The 21,736-nt window shown below is 46.3% G+C and overlaps 1 pseudogene; it reads left to right on the top strand.

Moving 5' to 3' along the window:
* Window positions 1–9,892: 9,892 nt before the first annotated feature.
* LOC122672122 lies at window positions 9,893–10,791 on the top strand (annotated as a pseudogene).
* Window positions 10,792–21,736: the final 10,945 nt, after the last annotated feature.

Here is a 21,736-nt window from a genome sequence, read left to right as displayed (position 1 = left end):
GGGGAGACGTGACAACCGCTCAGGCCAAGGAGATAGAGGTCGTGATGGAGACAGAGTGGAACCGAGACGAGAAGAAAGAAGAACAGATCGAGAGAGAGATCGCCCAGAAGAGCGAAGAGATGCAACAGAACCTAGTGGCACCAAGGGACCTCCTATCCTCACCATACTTGGAGGACCGGGGCAAGACTCCACCAGAAAAGCTAAAGCCCATGCCAGGTTCGTGGGAGTGGCAGAGAAGCCAAGCAAGATAGCCAAGACCGAGGCGGTGATCTCCTTCTCGAATGAAGACCTGAAATGACTAAACTTCCCACATGAGGATGCCCTGGTAGTACAGGTAGAGGTAGCTAACCGACTTGTACACAGGGTACTGATAGACACGAGGGCATCTGTTGACGTACTCTCCTTGGACGCCTATCAACAGTTCGGGTTCGGGGACGATCAGCTTAAACCAGAGCCCACTTATCTCCATAGATTCTTAGGTGTCACCGCCTCCATCAGAGATACCATATAACTACCCGTCACCTTAGGGTTACACCCTCGATAAGTGACTATCATGGTGAATTTCATGGTTGTCAAGTCTGTGGTGTCCTTCAACGGCCTCCTAGGGCGACCATCTCTGATAGCCCTTAGAGGAGTCATATTGCCACTCCACCTGAAGATGAAGTTCCCCACCGAGAATGGGGTAGGCGAAGTCCGAGGAGATCAGAAGAAAGCAAGGGAGTGCTACACCACCTTCATGAAAAAGATCAATGGTAACACCCGCGGAATGGCACTCTGCCTAGAGAATGTGGTCAGTGACCAGAGAGATGAATTGACAGAGAGGAGAGGAAGACCAGTAGAAGACCTCATCCCATGGCCCCTCAGCCGGGACGACCCCTCCAAGGTCGTACAGGTTGGCTCGCTACTAAGTAAGGAACAGAAAGAAGGGCTTGGAAACCTCCTCCAAGCGAACATGGATGTCTTTGCATGGTCGACCTCTGACATATCGGGAATACCACGTTCCATAGCAGAGCACCGACTACATGTTGACCCAACCGGGCAGCCCATTCAACAGAAGCGGCGTAACTTCGCCCTCGACCGACAAGCAGCAATCAAGGAAGAGGTCGAGAAGTTGAGTCAATCAGGGTTCATCAGAAAGGAGAAGTTCCCAACTTGGCTCGCAAATGTGGTCATGGTACCAAAGCCAAGTGGGAAGTGGAGGATGTGTGTCGACTACACCGACCTAAACAAGGCATGCCCAATAGATGAGTACCCACTGCCCAGGATTGACCTACTGATCGACGCCACCGCCGGCCATGAGATGCTGAGTTTCATGGATGCCTACTCCGGGTACAACCAGATCCTCATGCATGAGGGTGATGAGTCCTACACCGCATTCCGGACGGACAAAGAGAACTACTGCTACAACGTCATGCCGTTCGGGTTGAAGAATGCAGGGGCCACCTATCAGAGGATGGTCAGCAAGATGTTCGAGGAGCAGATCGGGCGCAACATGGAGGTATATGTGGATGACATGCTCGTGAAAAGCATCCATGCCAACCAACACTTGACCGACTTAGAGGAAGCATTCACAGTACTGAGGAAGAACTAGATGAAGCTAAACCCTGCAAAGTGCACCTCCGGTGTAACGTCAAGAAAATTCCTGGGGTTCATGGTCTCAGTACGCGGAATAGAAGCCAATCCATCCAAGATCAATGCCATCTAAGAGATGGCACCTCCTCGGACGGTTAAGGAAGTGCAGAGGTTGAATGGAAGGGTCACCGCCCTTTCCAGGTTCGTGTCACGATCAGGTGATAAGTGCTTACCATTCTTCAAAACATTGAAGAACCTCCGAAGCCCTAAAGATTTCACATGGACAGAAGAGTGCCAGAAGGTGTTCGAAGAATTGAAGGAGTACCTAGAGAGCCCACCACTGCTTGGGCGACCAGAACCTAACGAAGAGTTGTAGCTCTACCTGGCCGCCACCCCTGTCGCGGTCAGCGCAGTACTGTTAAAGGAAGAAGATAAAGTTCAGAGGCCTATCTACTACGTCAGCCATGTTCTGATCGATGCAGAGACCAGGTACACTAGGATCGAGAAGGTAGCCTATGCATTGGTAATCGCAGCTAGGAAGCTACGACCATACTTCTAAGCCCATACCATCACGGTCCTCACAGACCTACCTCTGAAGAAGATACTCCACAAGCTAGACGTCTCCGCACGATTAATAGCATGGGTGGTAGAGTTAAGTGAGCATGACATCAGGTTCCAACCAAGAATAGCCATCAAAGGCCAGGCTCTTGCAGATTTTATTGCAGAGTGTACCCTGTCTGAGATCGAACCAGAGATAGGGGAGCTCGAGGAGAAGGATCATGGATCGTGGGACATGTTAGTGGACGGGTCGAGTAACGTGGCGGGAAGCGGCGCTGGCCTCATATTAACCAGCCCTGAAGGATTTCATATCTAATATGCTCTCCGATTCACCTTCCAAGCATCCAATAATGAAGCAGAATACAAAGCACTACTAGCTAGACTCCGGGTGGCCAGAGCCATCCAAGTCACACACCTATCCACCCGGAACAACTCCCAGCTTGTGGTGAATCAGGTGAATGGAGAGTACGAGGCGAAAGATGATAGGATGACATCATATCTAGCACGTGCTCAAGCATTGATCGAGGGTTTTGTGAAGTTCGAGATGGTTCGAGTTCCTAGGGACGAGAACGCCACCGCCGACACCCTATCCAGGCTAGCCAATGAGGAACTCCAAAATTTGGCTAGTACAGTCTATGTTGAGATCCTGCATGAGCCAATGTATAAGGAAAAGTAGGTTAACGAAATCGATGAGGGACCTAGCTGGATGGACCCTCTACTCAACTACCTCCAGAACGACGTCTTACCAGAAGACAAGGCCGAGGCAAGGAAGATCAGGATGAGAGCTGCAAAGTACACCGTCCTAGAAGGGGTATTGTACAAGCGGGGGGCAACAACAGCACTACTCCGGTGCCTAGGACCCAAGGGGGCAGAGTACGCCCTAGCAGAAGTCCATGAGGGGATATGTGGAAGCCACATGGGGGGACAAGCCCTAGCCTACAAAATCCTCCGTCAGGGACTATACTGGCCACGAATGCAAGAGGAGGCCATCCAATATGCCAAGAAATGCGAGCAATGTCAGTTGTTCGCCCCAGTACCCCATCTACCCGCCACCAAGCTGACATCAATCCTCAACCCCATACATTTTGCTATGTGGGGACTGAACAGCTTAGGCAACTTCACCGCAGCACCTGGAAATAGAAAGTACCTGGTCGTCGCAATTAACTACTTCACCAAGTGGGTCGAAGCTAAACCCTTGGCCAAGATAACAGAGACAAAGATGGAGAAGTTCGTCCGCGATGACGTCATCTACAGGTTTGGGGTACCACAGATCCTCGTCTCAGACAACGATAAACAATTCAACAACCCCAAATTCCAAGCATTCTGTCACAGCTATAACATCGACTATCGGCCTGTATCGGTAGCATACCCACAGGCCAATGGTCAGGTGGAGGTCACCAACAGAACACTATTGGAAGGAGTTCAGAAAAGGCTAGAGGGAGCCAAAGGGAAATGGGTCGAAGAGCTACCAAGCGTTCTGTGGGCGTACCGAACTACAGTACAGACACCCACAAGAGAGAGTCCATTCCGCCTAGCATATGGCACTGAAGCATTGGCACCAGTAGAGGTCTGCGCCATGTCCCATAGGGTTCTGCACTTCAACGAACGTACCTATATCGATGGACTACGGGCGAACCTAGACTTTATAGATGAGGTCCGTGAGAGAGCACTACTAAGGAACGTCGCCTACCAACAACGTACTACCAGGTACTATAATGCCAGGGTCAAGGAAAGGCTATTCCACCAGGGAGATCTAGTCCTACGGAGGGCAAGTGCATCATAGCCACAGAAGGCAGGGAAGCTGTCAGCCAACTGGGAAGGACCCTACATAGTCTCCAAGCAGATACGTCCAGGGACCTACAGCTTGAAGACTCCGGGGGGTAAGAAGGTAGACCGTACTTGGAACTCAGAACACCTGAAAAGTATTACCAGTAGAAGCAAACAACTTCATCAATAGTAGCAGTCAAGTAATACCAGTAGTGGTAGTGGTAACAGCAGTAGCAGTAGACGACATCACTGTTTCAAGGGCAATTTGAAAATTTTCATTCAAAATAAAGAGGTGTTTCAGGAATACTTGTCTTCTTCTACCACTCAATCGAATCACTGCCACTACACCAAGGCATTACGCCATCACTGAGGCTTTATGCCTAAGGCGTCATGCCACCATCGAGGCTTTATGCCTAAGGCAACATGCCACCACTGAGGCTTTATGCCTAAGACATCATGCCACCACTGAGGCTTTATGCCTAAGGCGTCATGCCATCACTGAGGCTTTATGCCTAAGGCGCCATGCCACCATCGAGGCTTTATGCCTAAGGCATCATGCCACCACTAAGGCTTTATGCCTAAGGTGTGATGCCACCACTGAGGCTTTATGCCTAAGGCAACATGCCACCACTGAGGCTTTATGCCTAAGGCGTCATGCCACCACTGAGGCTTTATGCCTAAGGCGTCATGCCACCATCGAGGCTTTATGCCACCACTGAGGCTTTATGCCTAAGGCGTTATGCCACCACCGAGGCTTTATGCCTAAGTCATCATGCCACCACCGAGGCTTTATGCCTAAGGCGTCATGCCACCACCGAGGCTTTATGCCTAAGGCGTTATGCCACCACTGGGACTTTATACCTAAGGCGTCATGCCACCACTGAGGCTTTATGCCTAAGTCATCATGCCACCACCGAGGCTTTATGCCTAAGGCGTCATGCCACCACCGAGGCTTTATGCCTAAGGCGTCATGCCACCACTAAGGCTCTACGCCTAAGGCGTTATGCCACCAAGGTTCAATGACCACCCAGGCGCAAGGCCACCAAGATCCGATGACCACCAAGGCGCAACACCACTACCAAAATCCCATGACTATCAAGGGTCATAGGGCACCAATGCGCAATCAACCACCAAGAGACAATGAAATCAAAGAAAAGCAACAGCGATCACATAGAGAAGTCATTACAACTCAAGTTTAAAAAGGAAAAAGTTTAAGACGTCTACAAGATCGGTACGGCCATAGGGTCAAGGGACCACAAAGGGGTGGGTCACCTCTGACCCAGCAGGAGACATCATGTCCACCTCGAGAAGGAGCGCAGTAGCACCCCCCTCAGGCAGGGCAGCCTCCACATATAACCCTGGAACGCTCTCCACCACCGCTACACCAGGAAGCGCCGCAGCAAACTCAGAGAACCCCAAGACAGAGAAGTCATAATCGAGGGTCACCTCCAGGACACAAACAGCTAAGTCCTGGACCACACCCTCATAGGCAGGCTGAAGCTGCGCCTGATACAGCACCGAGAACATCGAGGATGCCTGGAACTCAGCCACAGCTCGCTCGCCTGTAGATGCCAGATCCGCCTCATGACTCCCCCTCAACGAATGAAGCTCCTCCTCCAAGGTAAGAACCATGGCCGAGCACTCGGCCGCACCAGTAAAGGTCACACAAAGCTCCTCAAACACCTCTAGGAGCTTCCCGGACGCCACCGCGAGCTCCTCCGACACCCTCTGCACGTCGGCCTCGGCCCTCTCACGGGCATCGATCTATCCCTGGAGCTCCCTCTCCACATCACGCAGGGTGCGCTGTATCTACACCTCTCGAGAAGCGTGACCCTCCAGTTGAAGCACCGCCTCAGCAACATGGTGGTGGACCTACAAACAGCATGGCAAGCGATAAATACTCTAAGTATAAGTGGAGCCGCGAACATGACAAAACAAAAAGGAATAACTCACCAAAGCCATACCATGGTAGAGAGTCTGGGCCAGACAAGCATCGCTAAGCCTCTACAAGGCCATCCTCGCGGTAGGAAGCCTACCCTTATGCACCCATTCCCGCGACACGCCGGCTCCGGCCAAGGTCGAACCCTCCGGCACGCCCAAGGTAATCACCAGGGACTCATCCATCGCGGGAAGATCAGTGGCAGTACCACCAGAGGAACTCACCCCTTTCCCCTTGGAGAGGGGCAATGCAGAAGACCCGGAAGGGGTGACAGATGGAGGCAGAGGCACAGAGCCTAAAACACCATCATCATCAGGAGAAGTACAGGGAAGGAGGACACGCACACCAGAGCTCGTCACATTGGCGTGTCCTGGACCACCCTTCCACTTCGCCCCAACAGCCACAGGTGCAGAAGGACCACCAACATCTGTCACTCCAGCAGATGGACAACCTTGAGAAGCGGCCTTCCTCCGTAGATTACCACGGAGCAAACTGAAGTCCTGACGCATATCCACTGCATAAACCGCCCAACCAATCAGATGACATATATATTCAAATACAAACATGCCAATCAAGTACAAAAGACAGTGCTCTTACCAGGACTCAGCTTCCAGAGGGACAGGAAGGCCTCCGAGTCCAACTCCTGGACATGGAACGGATCGCGACCCAGGCACAGCTTGAGGGAGTCACCCTCAAAATCACTCAGCTCAAGCCCCTGGTTGACCCTCTTGAGGTCAATGACTTCCCTAACAGTCCATAGTGGGCATCGGGGGACCATGGCAAAAAAGAAGCCATCCCTCCAATACTTCACGTTGCTAGTGATCCCCGTGAGAAGCTCCAAAGAGGCATAAGGCCCCTTGAGCACGCGGCGAGCAAAGTGATAACATCCATGATTCCCTTTCTTTAACAGATAAAAGTGGGAGAACAGGGGAACAGTGGCGGCATGCCCCAGGTGGGTGAAAAAGACATAGAAACCCAAGATCACCCTCCAAGAATTGGGCAACACCTGCCCAGGGGTGAGGTGCCAATGCTCTAACACCAACTCGACAAAGCGAGGGATAGGAAGGCGAAGGCCCTGGAGAAAAAAGGAACGGTAGAGACAGATCTCATCCGCACGGTGAGAGAAGGCATACTCGCCAGGTCCAGGAGTACGTAACACGACCTCAGCTGAAATATGAAACTCCTCACAGAGGGAGATCAAGTCAGAAGGGGACAAGATGCTAGCAACATGACCCAACCTATCAGCAGGACCGACGACTGAGGACGCCACCCCAGAAGGCCTACGATCCCAACTGGGACCAGAGACACTAGAAGGTCCCATACCCCCATCAATAGCACTAGGGGAGGGTATAATGGATGGAGTACCCACAGAAGAAGGCGATCCTGGGGAACGCTCCTCTGAAGATCCAACCCCGACTGAAGCAAGGCCAAGGTCACCCGAAAATGACATGAACGACAAGAGAGGAATGGACTACTTACTCGAGAAAGCGATCTCCCAGACAAGAAGCTGGCAAGAAAAATGAAATGAAGGCCACCTGCAAAGTATAAACAGCAGATCCATCACAGACAAGAAGAAGAAAAGTAGAGAAGCATGAGGGTCCACCACACCCACGCCGCGCCCACCATAGGCGCGGCCTCACACCCACAGGCACAGCCATCCCAGGCGCGGCGCCCACGTCCACAAGCGCTGCCACCCCAGGAGCGGTCCCATGTCCTCAGGGGCGGCCACCCCAGGCGCGGCCTCACACCCACAGGCTGCGGCCACCCAGGCACGGCCTCACACTGGCGCGGTGACCCAGCGGCCACACCCCCGCAGGCGCGGCCACCCAGGCGCAACCTCACGCCCCACAGGCAAGGCGACCCAGGCGCGGCCTCACACCCCACGGGTACGGTGACCCAGGAGAGGCCACCCTAGGCGCTGCCACACCCACAGGCACGACCACCCTAGGTGCGGCCACACCCGCAGGCGCGGCCACCCTAGGTGCGGCTACACCCGCAGGCGCGGCCTCACCTAGGCGCAGCCCTGCATATAAAAAAAAAATAGAAAAAGAAAGAGAAGGGGTTGAACTTACCTCAGGGGGAAGGTGATCGCACGGGGAAGCAGGCACACGACGATGCGGCCACACCACTGGCATGATCAAGTGACAGAGACCACCAGAGGCAAGGCACTCAAGCTAAGCAACACTCAAGCCCTCCAAGTAAACAAGGCACCAAGTGAACACAAAGCAAACACAAGGACCCAAAATCAAACAAAATGGATACTAGTCTAGGTGACCCAAGGACAAGCACATGGTGGGCACCAAAAAGAGGACAAAAGATAAAAGTGCAATGCAAAGGAGAAATTCAAGAAGAGCAAAATGGGAGACAAAAAGTAAGAAAGAGAAATGAGAAGTAAAAAAAGAGAGAGTAAAGGAGAGGAACATATATCTACAAAAAACAAAAGAAGAAAAAGCGTAGGAGGAAAGGTTTGAACCCCCGACCTCTCCTACCTCACTAATAGATTTACAGGCAAGCCTCGTAAAGAAAGTTTATTCGCAGCGGACCCCTCACTATGTAAAGGCATCTACTCTCTTGGACATCCTATCTCAAGAGAGTGGGGGGCAAATGATACATCCAAGATTCACCGGACCAATCAGCGGCTGTCACGCGTCACAGAGCGACCCACTCCAGAACCAAGGAGAACCAAACGGGGGTCCTACCCGGGGGCGGCCAGCACCCAGGCGCGGCTACACCCAGGCACGGCCTCACCCAAGCGCAGCCTGCACCCAGGCGTGGCCCGCACCTAGGCGTGGCCTCACCCAGGCGCGACCACACCTAGGAGCGGCCTACACCCAGGCACGACCTCTTACCCAGGTGCGGCCTCTCACTCAGGAGCGGCCTGCACCCAGGAGCGACCTCTCACCTAGGCGCGGCATCGTGGATGCAGACGTGATGTACACGGACACCGGGGCCACTCGTCTATGACCCAATCATGTCACTACAGACTCATGTCACCACCAGGACTCTAGGCCACCGCTTAGAAGTCACATCACCTAGACGGATTCAAGCACCAATGACGTTATCACCACACACGGGTATCTATCCGCCAAGGATCTTGATACCACCAGGACACTCCCTCCCGCAGGGAGATGGCCAATCAGGATAGAGCCCTATTACCCAGGGCCTCTATCCACTCAATGGCACAATCGCCATCAAACTGGGACTCTCCACACCGCCATACACTACTATAAAAGGTAAGGTACACAACCCCATTGCGGGACATCAAAACTCATATTGAATAATCACTATTCATCTATTTGCTTAGGAGATCTAACTTTGGCATCGGAGAGTCCTAGGCAGGAACCACACTGGTTCTCTCTCTATTAACCCCTTGGTCCACTTGCAGGTGAAGGCACTTGTAGGACCGCTCGACGATTTCTTGACGCAACAAACAGTTAAATATCCCACAAAATATGAAAAAACTCTCAAGACCAATTGGAAATTGGTTCCCATTGAACAAGATCCTCATAATCAATCCAGATGTCGATGCATATGATATGCATATCTATTATTTCTTGCAATTCTTGAAGCAACCCTTGCACTTCGGCTTCTTGTGCATTATTGCGATTCAAAGAGACAAGACAATGGTTTTTGATGCAGTAGTTTTTTCCAATGAGTTGAGGGTAACATTGGTGCTTTAAGACATCAATATCTTGAAACCCAAAGTATTCAAAGTTGCCCCATAAACCTACAGATCTAGATACTTTTGAAGGTCCAAGGTTATACTTAACCAATTCTAGTCACATAGGTTTAAAATATTTCAAATTTTCAACTTTGCTCAGTGCCACCCCTTGAGGTTTGCCAATATTTTAAGGCACACCCACAAAGTATCGAAATATAAACTGCTGCCCATTTTTTAATGGTGATAACCTCTAAAATGCAATTTATTAAATTATCCTCTACATTAAAACATAAAAAACCCAGCCCAAAACTCCTTTCTTACTATTGGACTTCAAATCTGTCAATGGACTAGGGCAGCCAACCTCCATCAACACCATCACCCTCACCGCCGGAGTCATGGCTGCTCTCTTTGTTGCAACAACAACTACAACCTTTTTCCCTTTGCCACCTCTCAACCTATTGTCCTCTCTCTTATTCAGTGCCACCGCTGGGATGATGGTGGTGATGAATAAGATCTAGCCTCTCAACTCGCAGAAGAGCAATGTAACACTGCAAGACTGTTCAAGCAGCTCCATGGGGAGATCCAAACAATCATTGCCATTGGAAAGACCCCTACAAAAAGGGATGTAAAGGATACCATGGAAAAGGTCTCGGCCCTCGACAGGCCTTACCCTCTTCCCTTACTGGCAGCCATGCTTGACAAGTTCCCCACAACAGTAGAGCCCACTGTGTGGTGACCTTCAATGGGCATAATAATAGGGTGGAGAAGAATGGATGGAGTGAGAAATTGGAGGAGGAGATGAGAGAGATTGTTGGGATTTTGAAGAGAAAGGATGTTGAGGAATACAAGAGATTGGGGAAGTTGGTGTTGAAAATAAACAAAATTTTAGTGGTTTCAAGGCCTCTACTAGCAAGTGTTGCGGCAGTGGGCTCTGCCTTTGTGGGGTCATCTCCTTCTCACGAGGGTTTGACCTTGGCGGTGAGTGTTGTTGCAGGAGCACTAGCGAGTGTAGTGAACACGTTGGAGCATGGAGGGCAGGTTGGAATGGTTTTCGAGATGTACAATAATTTTGCTAGCTTCTTTAAACTCTGGGAGGAGTCCGTTGAAGCCACCTTGAACCAAAAAGATTTGGAGAGGAGAGAAAAATGGAGAATCCTTTGAATTGAAGGTGGCTCTAAACTTGGGGAGAATCCTATCTAAGCTTAAGGATCCTGCATCTTATGGTAGCAACAACAACAACAATAGTAGAGATGAAGAGGTCAGCAACGAGTTGTTGGGTTTTGGGCTTCATTAATGTATTTTATCTTTATTGGGCCCATAAGGTAAATATTGATAATTCTCTAGGTTTAAGTCAGGGGTATATCTGACCTTACACATTGTGGGAGTGTAGTTAGGGTCAGGGAGAATATTATATATTCAACCCTAAGGTCCCCACAGCCGTCACTTGTTATTTTGTATTCCTACTCACGGGAGAAAGAGTGAAAAAGGCTGTGGAAGGCTAAAGGGAAGGAAAAGCTTGGGGATCGACTACAACCACCATTAAACAAGGTATGTTATTTATGATTCTCAGTTTATGGTATTCCAAGTCTATATGGGCATGTGTATGATCGATTGGGATTCGCAAATCCCTACAAGTGGCATTAGAGCAAACCCATATAGATCGGGAATCCATGTTTGTGAATGAAAAGGTTCTTTGAAAAATTTTTGGTTTTGGAACGACCTTTTATGGTCACTGTCGGTGGTGTACGACCATCAAAATTTGAAAATTTTAATATAGAGTGGAAGAGGAGGTCGAGGCAGTCACGGCCATGTAAGCCATTTCGCCGAAAACGTCTCCACGCGCCGGCATGCACTGCTGGAAAAAGCGCATGGATCTCACGCGCCTGATTTTCGTTAAAAAAAAAAAGGTTTGGTGAGACGGTGATGGACGATTGATCGCTGGGTAGACTCGGTAGGGTTTTCGAGTCAACCCGATGAGCTGGCGGGTCATGACTCAGTCAAACCCCATCTGACCCAGGTGGACCAGACCAGGCCCAACCTAAATGGGCCAGCCCAAGCCCGACCCAGGTGAGTCAAACCAGACCGACCCATATAGGTCAGCCCAGACCCGATTCAAGGACCGACCCAGATCCTATCCACGAGGTAACCTGACCCGAGAAATACGGGTTGGCCCGGATCCGAGACCCGAACTCAGATTTTGGACAAAAAAAATGAACTGGTTGGTCGGTCCGGTCCTGTTCGAACCGAGCCATAACGGTCCTATCCAACCTGGTTCATATCGGGACTGGTTTGACCGACCGCGCGTGAGGGCGCGTCAGAGGGAGTTTGAGGTCCCCGTTTTTTTCACTGTGCTTTTTTTTTCAAGGGCTACGCATTGGTATGCCTCACTTGCTTCAAATGTGACTTCTGGGACCCACAGTGAGCATTTTCTGTGTTTTTACAACTCTTGAAAGGTGTGTACCTGCATTTTTATTTCTATCATTTATGAGGCATACATTTGCAATAGTGTGACCTAATATAAAGCAGAACAATAGTTTTTCTTTAAGGAATTGTTAGGTATGATAAAGTTCATGTATAGAATTGTTTGAATTTACAAACATCCCATGACTGCATCATGAGTAATTGGGTACTCTAATAAGGTCAGATGGAATCCACCAAAGTGGTAAAATCTGATTTTATTAGAATGCCCAATAACTTAAGGTTTATTCTAAGAGCAGCAAAGATGGTGATGCTCACCCAAAGGTAGCATCATCCAAGACCAAAATAATAGACACACACACATAGGGGGAGACTAGCCTAGGAATAATTGTTTACCCAAAGGTGACAGTTCTTTCATAGGTTGGTGTTGTCCCGCGGTAATTGCAAAGTATTGAGTGGACCAGTACATTTAAAAAAACCCAAAGGTTAGGGATGTAGATTCGGTTGACACTCTCGACTAAGTGCTGGTACATTGTATTGTATAACCAGCAAAGTGTGAAGAGGGCCAATGCATTTCAAAAAAAACCCAAAGGTTAGAAATGTAGTTCCGGTTGATACTCTTCTGTTCTTATAAACTAGTTCAGTAGAAACTAGCATGGACCATAGGTTATAGGGTATTAACAATGCCCAGTACTTAAATTAGCGAAAGGTCTTGATTGTGCATGGAAAACCTTACACATAAGAATTAGTTAAGGTGATAGAACATATACTATACTACACGTGTTTATAAGAAAGTACATTACTATAGGTGATTAGCGGTGGTTTTTCATTTATGGGAACTATAGGGGAATGAGATGATGACCACCACAGTGGCACATCAATTTCCTCTACAGTTCGGCCATGTCAGCAAAGTTGGTAGTGCATGCTTAGGAGAGTTGATGCCCAAGCTAGAGAGGTTAGGCATGCACATGCAAGTATAGGAAGGATTGGCACCCTGGGGCCCTTTATGCCCAAAAGTGAGAGGACTACTGTAGTCACTTTTGGTTTCATGGCAAGTACGGCTTAATGAAAGCTTCTACACATCTTATGCCCAGAGAGGGGAATATATGTTGGGATTATGTTGCTCGTAAATTGTGTGGCTTTCTGCATCAGCTTAACTGTTATGGCGTGTTTGTAACACACCCTAGTTATGCTCCCATGGACAATAGTGCGCGTTTACTTTTTAGTAGTGACTAGAACTGGTGTATGCTACCCTGACTGAGAAAGGTATAGGCAATATGGACCCATGCATTTCAGGATGTATAGGTTAGGAACGTACACCAGATAAAACTCATTGGCTATTACGCTAATTCGTTTTGTTATAAACGACACAGTCTTGACATTGGATAATTATTGAAGTTATGGCTGTGGCAAATGCTAGTTATTGATTTGATATTCTGTTTGACAGGATGCCACCCACCAAAGAAAAGTCGATTGTAGGCAATAATTTCAAGATGCAAAACTGTAATACCTGTACCTTAGATTCTTCCCAGCACACAGGAAACTGCACTCGAGTAGGAAGTAAGAAGACACGCTTGAATGCACGAGCATATAGGGCTATCATGAGGGCACGTGCAGCGGTTTTCAAAGGATCCAAGATGCCGAGACCATTGATAATGAGGGATTGGCCACCAGGGTGCGGACCAATTGAGAAAATCCTCTCTGACGTAGTGGATAAGTCGGACTCACCTTACTATAATCCGAGGTCCCCACCAAGAGATGAGGCCGACTCTGAGGAAGTGGACAGACCAGAATCACCATTCTACACTCCCAGGTCTCGTGACCATTCACCACAGCCCTCAGAAGATGAGTTTTTGTTTCATGATCAAGGGGTGAATAGGAAGTGAAGGTCTTAGTGAGAGATGAGGATATGAAAATATAAAAGCCATATAGGAGCCATTGAGAACTTTTAGACCATTCTGCTCATGATTCTTTTATTGTTTTGTTTTAACTAATACATGTAGTTTTGTTCAAATTCAAGAGAATTTTGTTTTACTTGGATAAGGATACATTTTTAATAAAGTTGGTTGTCCTCATCAGTTGGTTCTTTTATTTGTTTTGATCATATAATTGATGATTGCATGGATTGTTATTCTCTCCCATAGTTTAATCAGTCGCAGAATATACTAGGACTTGCGCAACTAGATAACCTAGCCAGACAGAGGTTAAGACGGGCCTATAGAGGAAGGCATTGTTGATACTTAGCCCTTGAAGTATTAGGGAAGTGTGTTGACTGCATCAAGGGGAAGATGGTAACTTTCGCGTAACTTTCGAAAGAAAATTAGTCCCACAGTGCTTGGAAGTGTCACAAAAGTAGTGGTGATGCCAGTCAACACTTGAGAAGGAAGTAAACCGGAAAAATCCTGAGTTTAGGTTGAGATTTTGGGTATGATATTTTTAAACAATAGCAGGATATTTCGTAAGACCGTAGGGTCATAGATTTGACACTCAGGCTCAGAGAGTAGAATTAATGAGATCACTTGTGCGAAGTCTCTTGAGGATGAGGATATAGTGTCTGCGTTTGTGAGATGGTTGGAAGGGTTTTTAGGATGAAATGGTGTTTGAAAATTAATTAAGTTTCCTCAGGGGTGCAAGGTTGTTGCATCAAAGCTGTTTGTTTTAAAACCAATATTGGCCTTCAGGGGAAGGCAGAACAAGGGAAGGCAGAACACCACAATACAAGACAATACCAAAGTTTTCCACTGAGAAGGAGAGGGTTTGATTACTAGGAAGCCTTTCTATCTTTAGACTCATTATTGTAGCACCCAAACCGTGGAGTCACAGATGTAGGAAAACTGGTAAGCCACCACCAACCTAGTAAGTTGAACTGCAATAATCAGGTAGAGCGAGTTCACATGCGTCAACATAAGTGTTTTGAGGAGGAAAAGGAAGGGCTATCGAATTCATAAGTTGTCGGAATCACTGTAAGGACTAAAATAGGCTGCAGGACAGTGGTTTTGAGGTTTGAGAAGATTATGACTTCGTACGGTTCTGTTAAGTATGAGCAATAGGCAATTGCATCCACCAGAAAACTACTAGGGGTAGGTTCATCTTGTGTGTGCCCTATGTAGATGATATACTGCTAGCCGACGGTGATCTTGACCTATTTTGGGAGACCAAACAGTTTCTTTCTTGCGATCCTGAGTTGAAAGACATAGAAAAGTACACCTAGGTACTTGGTTTTGTGGTAAGTCGTGGTGGAAAGGAAGATTGTCTTGGGTTGCCACAGAGAGCTTATATTAATAGGATCTTATTGAGGTTTGACTTATCCAATGATGTGGGAGGATGCACTTATCCACAAAGGGGACAACTTGAATGAGGAATGGTATTCACAGGAGATTCTTGAGAGTGATTCCATAAAGGACGAGCCTCATGCTCCAGCTGTGGTCAAGTTGATGTATGCACAGGTGTGCACTCATCCTAATATTGCATTCGTAGTTAGCATTCTAGGGAGTTTTTTAGTCTGATGTAGGACTGGGTCTTTGAACTGCAGTTGAGAAGGTGGTGCGGTACTTACTGAGTGCCAGAGATTTTAGGCTAGTCCACAGGAGAGATGACTGACTTGGAGTAGCCGGGTAATCAGATTCAGACTCCAGTGGCTGAACTGATGACATGGAATCGATCTCTGGTGGTGTCAACTTGGTGGTTGGAGGAGTTCTATAGGGAAATGAAAAGGTGTCAATCAGACGGTTATTGCTCTATCCACCATGTAAGAAGCGTGATGGCGATTTTGAGGCGATCGAGCGACCTGTTTGGTTAGACTTTTCACTGCAGAATTAAACGTTGCTGACTCTGTCCCTAAACCCTTGTGGTTGTGGTAAGACAAGAGTTCTGCAGTTATCTACCCAAAGGAACATCAAAAGGCAAACAGCTCAAGGCGTGTAGGGACAAAGTACTTTTCTTGTCAGAGAAGAGATGATTGAATCTTTTTCTATGGTTTCGTTCAACGGGGTTTTCCTCTGAGGTCATGTTTTTAGGAGACTAACTAGTACAGTATGAGCAAAAGTCCCTAGATTCATGGAGGTATAGAACAACATAGTACTTGTCATGTTTGTTTGGGTGATGGCAATGTGATTCCCGCGGTTTAGTAGGAGTCTGTGTTGTTTTGACAATTATGACTATTATGATCATGATATGTCGGTTTAGTGGGAGTTTTTTGCTCCCCTTTTGACTGTTATTTGAGCTCTTTATTTGACCAGTGGTTTCTGTGTTTCCTGCCATCTTGATGCATTTACTGGTTGTGGTTTCTTTGTACATTATTGTATGATATGTCTTATATGTACACAACGACGATGTTTAGCCAAGGTTTTTACGATGGCGGTATTTAGCCAAAGATAACAAAATGGCATTTAGCCATAGCAGTATTTAGCCAAGGATAATGAATTGGCGATTAGCCATCGGCAGTATTTATCCAAGGATAATGAAGTGGCGATTAGCTATAGGCAGTTTAATGCCATAGTTCTTTAAAGTAGGAGGATGCCATACGTAGTTTAAAGCCAAAGTTCTTTGAAGTTGGCTGATAAGCCATGGGCGGTATGCCAAAGTATGGTGTTAACTCCAGTTCGTGGCGGTTTAGGCCAAGTATGAGTTAACGTCAAAGTGTACTACCTGTGAGGATTTTCAAGATAGAGGACCTACAAGGAAATGAGCATTTACTTGCTGATCACTTGTTATGCTCTTGTTTCCTTGTTAATATATATATCCAAAGCGGTTCGAGTTAATAGATCGTTTGTGGCTGTAATGACAGAAAGTTGTATGCCGTATATTGAGGCATATCTTCTGTTGTCGTTCGACACAAGTGGGTATTAATAAGAATCAAAGTAGTTTTGAGTGAAAATGGGGTTCTAGCCAATTCCAATAAAGATATGTGTATTAATTTTGCCCAAGTGGGAGATTGTTGGGTTTTGGGCTTCATTAATGTATTTTATCTTTATTAGGCCCATAAGGTAAATATTGATAATTCACTCTAGGTTTAAGTCAGGGGTATATCTAACCTTACGCATTGTGGGAGTGTGGTTAGGGTCAAGGAGAATATTATATATTCAACCCTAAGGTCCCCACAACCGTCACTTATTATTTTGTATTCCTACTCACAGGAGAAAGAGTGAAAAAGGCTATGGAAGGCTAAAGGGAAGGAAAAGCTTGGGGATCGACTACAGCCGCCATTAAACAAGGTATGTTATTTATGATTCTCAGTTTATGGTGTTCCAAGTCTATATGGGCATGTGTACGATCGATTGGGATTCACAAATCCCTACACGAGTTTGCAAGCAAACTCTTTTGAGTTCTAATATCTCATCTTCTACTGTTCATAATTCCTTTTTTTAATCTTTTCTGTAATTAGCTAATTTGCTAATTAACTAACATCAAATGATCAAATTGTAATTTCTGACCTTTCATTCATTTGAGCTCTTTGGTCGACCGTTTATTCTCCCTCCCTTAAAAACCAAAATGCTCTTCCCTAACTGTATACAAAAGAAACCCGAATATGGCATTTTTACCTGCTTCGCCCTATCCTCTCTTCTTCTTCTTGCAACAGAAGAATCATGGGTACACTCCATACCTCGAAACATGGAACAGTTCGACTGAAGAACACAACAAATGGTGGAGGGATTATTAAGCATGGCAGACCAACATAAAACCCCTAACAATTCCAGGTCCACCACTATAAGAGACGAAAAGGAATCTACATTGTCTACTACTGCCACCATCTCTTAGCTCTATCTTATTGCAAATGCGGAGGCCAACAGAGTGGAGATGCAAACCAATGTCGGAGAGTACCGAGACAACTGGAAGACCCTCCTCCTCACCTCCATCACCACCATCACCCTCACCGCCAGAGTCATGGTTGCTCTCTCTACTGCAACAATATCTACAACCTTTCTCCCTTTTCCACCTCTCAACCTATCGTCCTTTCTCTTATTCTCTACCACCATATTTGGGTTTCTTCTTTGGTCGTTGGAATGAGAATCTGCCTTCAGTTGCATAAAAGATAGCAGAAATGTTCTCTCTGAGGTATCGGTTGAGGAAGAAGAAGACATGTGTTTGGTTCTTTTATTTGAAAGGGTAGAATAGGTAGTCCATAAACTAATAAAGGCAGAGTTGTCTTTTAAAAAAATTTAACCTGCTAACATCAGTACTTAACAATCCTTGACTAGCGACAAGGTCTGTGTGTGTGTGTATAATTTGCATTCTAAAGTAGGGGAGGTAATTGATATTTCAATACTTTGTCGGTGTGCCTTAAAATATTGGCAAACCTCGGGGGGTGGCGTTCATTTTCCCATTACAAAAAATCAACTCCCATTTTTTTTATGCAAGCAATTCTCATTAAGTCACTTCCTTACCATCCTCAAGCACCCTCGACATCAACGATAGACCAATTGTTTGACTGATCAACGTGTCAAAAACTAATGATGTTATACCCGTGCCCCAACCTATACTTATGATACTTGTGTGCGCGTTGTAGCGTAGCATGGGCAGCCCTTCGGAGTCCTAGATGAAGACTTTAACTAGGTAAGCTTTAGACTTAGACTTTGTAACTAAATCTTGCATGATTGGTTCTTGACCATTGTATTAGCTTCTATGTGCATTAATTATACTCTCGCATGCCCTCCTTTCATGTACAAACACCCTGGAGGAAAACCGCATGCCATCCGGAGTCAATTCAATTCTGGTTTGCTATCAATGCACTATAGCCATCTTTGAACCCAATTTCGAGGATCTTCCCTTCTGATTTAGTCAAAGGTTTCTTTATAGAAAATGTATCCCTTTAAGTCTAGTTTCTAACTCATTTTGAATCACATCGTTTCGTTATGTATTGATCGAGTTATGGCTGAAACAGTGGGCTGAGGTCTGTTGCATTTTGCCCCTGTGGATCATGCCTGGGTAGCCTGTGAACAATGTTGCATGATCCGCAGCCACATCATCCGCAGAGGCTAGAAACAGCCTGATTTTATACTTTTGACTTGGGCTTGAGCCCATGGCTTAACCCCAACCTCACCTAAGGTCATTTATGCCCTAATAAACCTAACTAAACCCTAAGACCTATTTGGAAGCCCAAGTGTTTAAAACCTATTTTGGACCTTATTCTTAGCTAAACAATACCAAAACCCTATCCCTCTCCTCATTTCTCTCATTCTAACACCTAAGAGAGGAGAGAAAACGTGGGAGACTGAAATAGAAGGAGGAAGAAAAAGGAAGTAAAGGAAGAGCCCTAACCTCAATTGAAGCCACCTTGGAGCTTCAACCTTCACCTCAGCCAACTTAGGAGCTGCCTTTGGACCTTGGAGCTCACGGGAAGGAAGATTTCCAGCCCAATCTCAGCCTAGATGCTTGCTCCCATGCTATACTAAGTTCACCCCATTGTAAGTAAGCTCAACTATGTGATGTCTAGATTAATCTCATTAGAATTTGATAGGATCCTATCCAATCTTTAGCTTAAGCTTAGGGCTTCATTCTCTACAGTAGATAGAACTTCTATTATGTGGTTTTGATGCCTATTGATGAATTCTCAAATGGCTGATTCCCTGACCCATGACTAAACCACCATGAAACCCCATTGTAAAACCTCCAAATTGGGGATTCTTGATGTTTAGAACCCAATCCCTCTTAGGGAATCTTAATTGAATCAAATACTTATGATTATTAACATCTTAGAAGGCTAATTACACTCCCCAATCGACCCCCTGCAAGTCCCATGGCCTTATGCCAAGGCTAGATTCAATCGAAGCTGTAAAACAGCAAGTCCGAGCCTGCGGATGATGACTATCGTCCGTTGAGGCCAGAACAGTGTTGTAATTGGAATTTGATCTTGGGATTTGTTCCTAGACCTTATCTCACCTATTGTATACCTATGGAATAATTTGTTAGGATAACCTACGGTGGTTGTGAGGGCATACGCATGCACAGAATCCAAGGATACCTTTACAACAATTATGAGTGGATTAGATACTTGGATTTTATGGAGTGTTTGACTTGTAAATGTCATTCATGCATGTGTTATATTTTGTGTGCCTATCATGATTGATCATTATGAATGATGGAATTGAATATATAACTTCATGGAATGCTAGGGTGGGAGTAGATGATTTAGGATGTACAGCATGTCGAATGCTAGATGATTAGGGGCTGGAGATCATGTATATGAACTATTATCATGAATGTGGTTAATGATCATGCGTTGAGATATGAATGCGAATTGTGAATATTGACTATGTATTAAAACATAAACGTGAGATGTGGTTCTATGATGGTTATGCGATGAAATGTGGATGTGAATGATGGTTATATGTTGCATGTGCGATGTTTATATGATGGGATCCAAGTGCCGTAAATGTGCGCCGGACTTGGGATCGCCATGACTTGTACGGGTTTGTGACCAAGCCGACCGTTATTCAGTAACACATCCATCGTACTCTCGCATGTGCATGTGTAAGCTAGAGGGGGCGAGAGAATAGGCGGGCCGACCATGATTTCGGTACTATGGACTCGACCTCTGGCCTATACGTGTGCATGCACCTTTATCTATTTAGATGCATATGGTTAGGATCATACTTCCCAGTGCTACACCCCTTACCAACAGGGGGAAAGGTGTTGGGTAATCGGTGGTGACTTCTGACGGACTGGGGCGCCATTCTCAACAGACCATCGATATTTGGGTGGGAGCTTGGGTTATATCGGGGGCTTGCGGACAACCCGATGAGGGGGTCCAGTCTCGCAGGCTTCCAACCGCAACTCGGGTACCATCACCGGATAGTCATCTATGTGGACTCTGGAGGCCGGGGATGCTACCTAAGGAATGTTGCAGTGGTACTTTACTCCAAAGACTTAGGCATTCTTTACCAAAAAAAAAAAAAGAGACTTAGGCATTATGTTTGTTAGGTGGGAAATAATAAAATGAACTCATTATACATTCCTTGCATGAATGTAAACTAGATTTGATTCACGAATTGTGCTGGTGGTATGGGACGTTGTGGGATTCGTCTATCATATGTGGTTTATGTCCTTACATGATTGTTTGCGTATGCTTGTGTGATCTAATTGCTCACTGGGCCTAGTTGGAAGCTCATCCCTCGAGGGACCTCTCTTTTTAGATATGGCTATAGGTATGATGAGACCGATCAATGGTGATTTTTTTAGTGCGGGCTTGAGGCCACTTGAGTCTTTGACTGGTTTTTTAAGGATGACGTAAGAATATGAGCTTTAACTTGGAATTTATTTACTTGTATTGACAGATTACTAGTTAATGTTTTACAAATTTTAAAGTGATGGAATAAGATGCCACTTATTATATGATATCACATTTTAGCTTTCGCACTCTGATAATATATAAACGTTATATAGCTTCTGCACACACTCTGATTTGATTGGTTATATTGGATCAGTGACCATGGTACTACAAAGTGTAGATCCTTGGGGTTAGTGTGGAATAACGGGGTATTCTAGTCACACGTCTCTAGGTGTAGGAAGCGGGGTGTGACAAATGAACTTACTAGAATCCTGAAAAATCCTTTTATTTTTCTCTTATTTTAAGTGAATAGATAATGGTTCTTCCTTCGATGAGCACTCCAAGTAAACAGATCTAAACCTCCAATGGTGCAGCCAAGGTTCTTCAAGCCAATCCTAGATGCTTTTCAGTTTTTCATGCATAAATCTGGGTTTCCAAAACCCTAACTCTTAAACAAAGTAGGGAGCAAGAAGAAGGAGAAGAAGAGATCACAAGAGAGAGAGAGGGGAACCAAAAATCATCCAAGAGGGGGGGGGCAGCCAAAAACGTGGAGCAC

Source organism: Telopea speciosissima, chromosome 8 (genome assembly GCF_018873765.1).
Source record: "Telopea speciosissima isolate NSW1024214 ecotype Mountain lineage chromosome 8, Tspe_v1, whole genome shotgun sequence".
Classification (NCBI taxonomy): Eukaryota; Viridiplantae; Streptophyta; class Magnoliopsida; order Proteales; family Proteaceae; genus Telopea; species Telopea speciosissima.
This window is presented reverse-complemented; position numbering and strand designations above follow the sequence as displayed.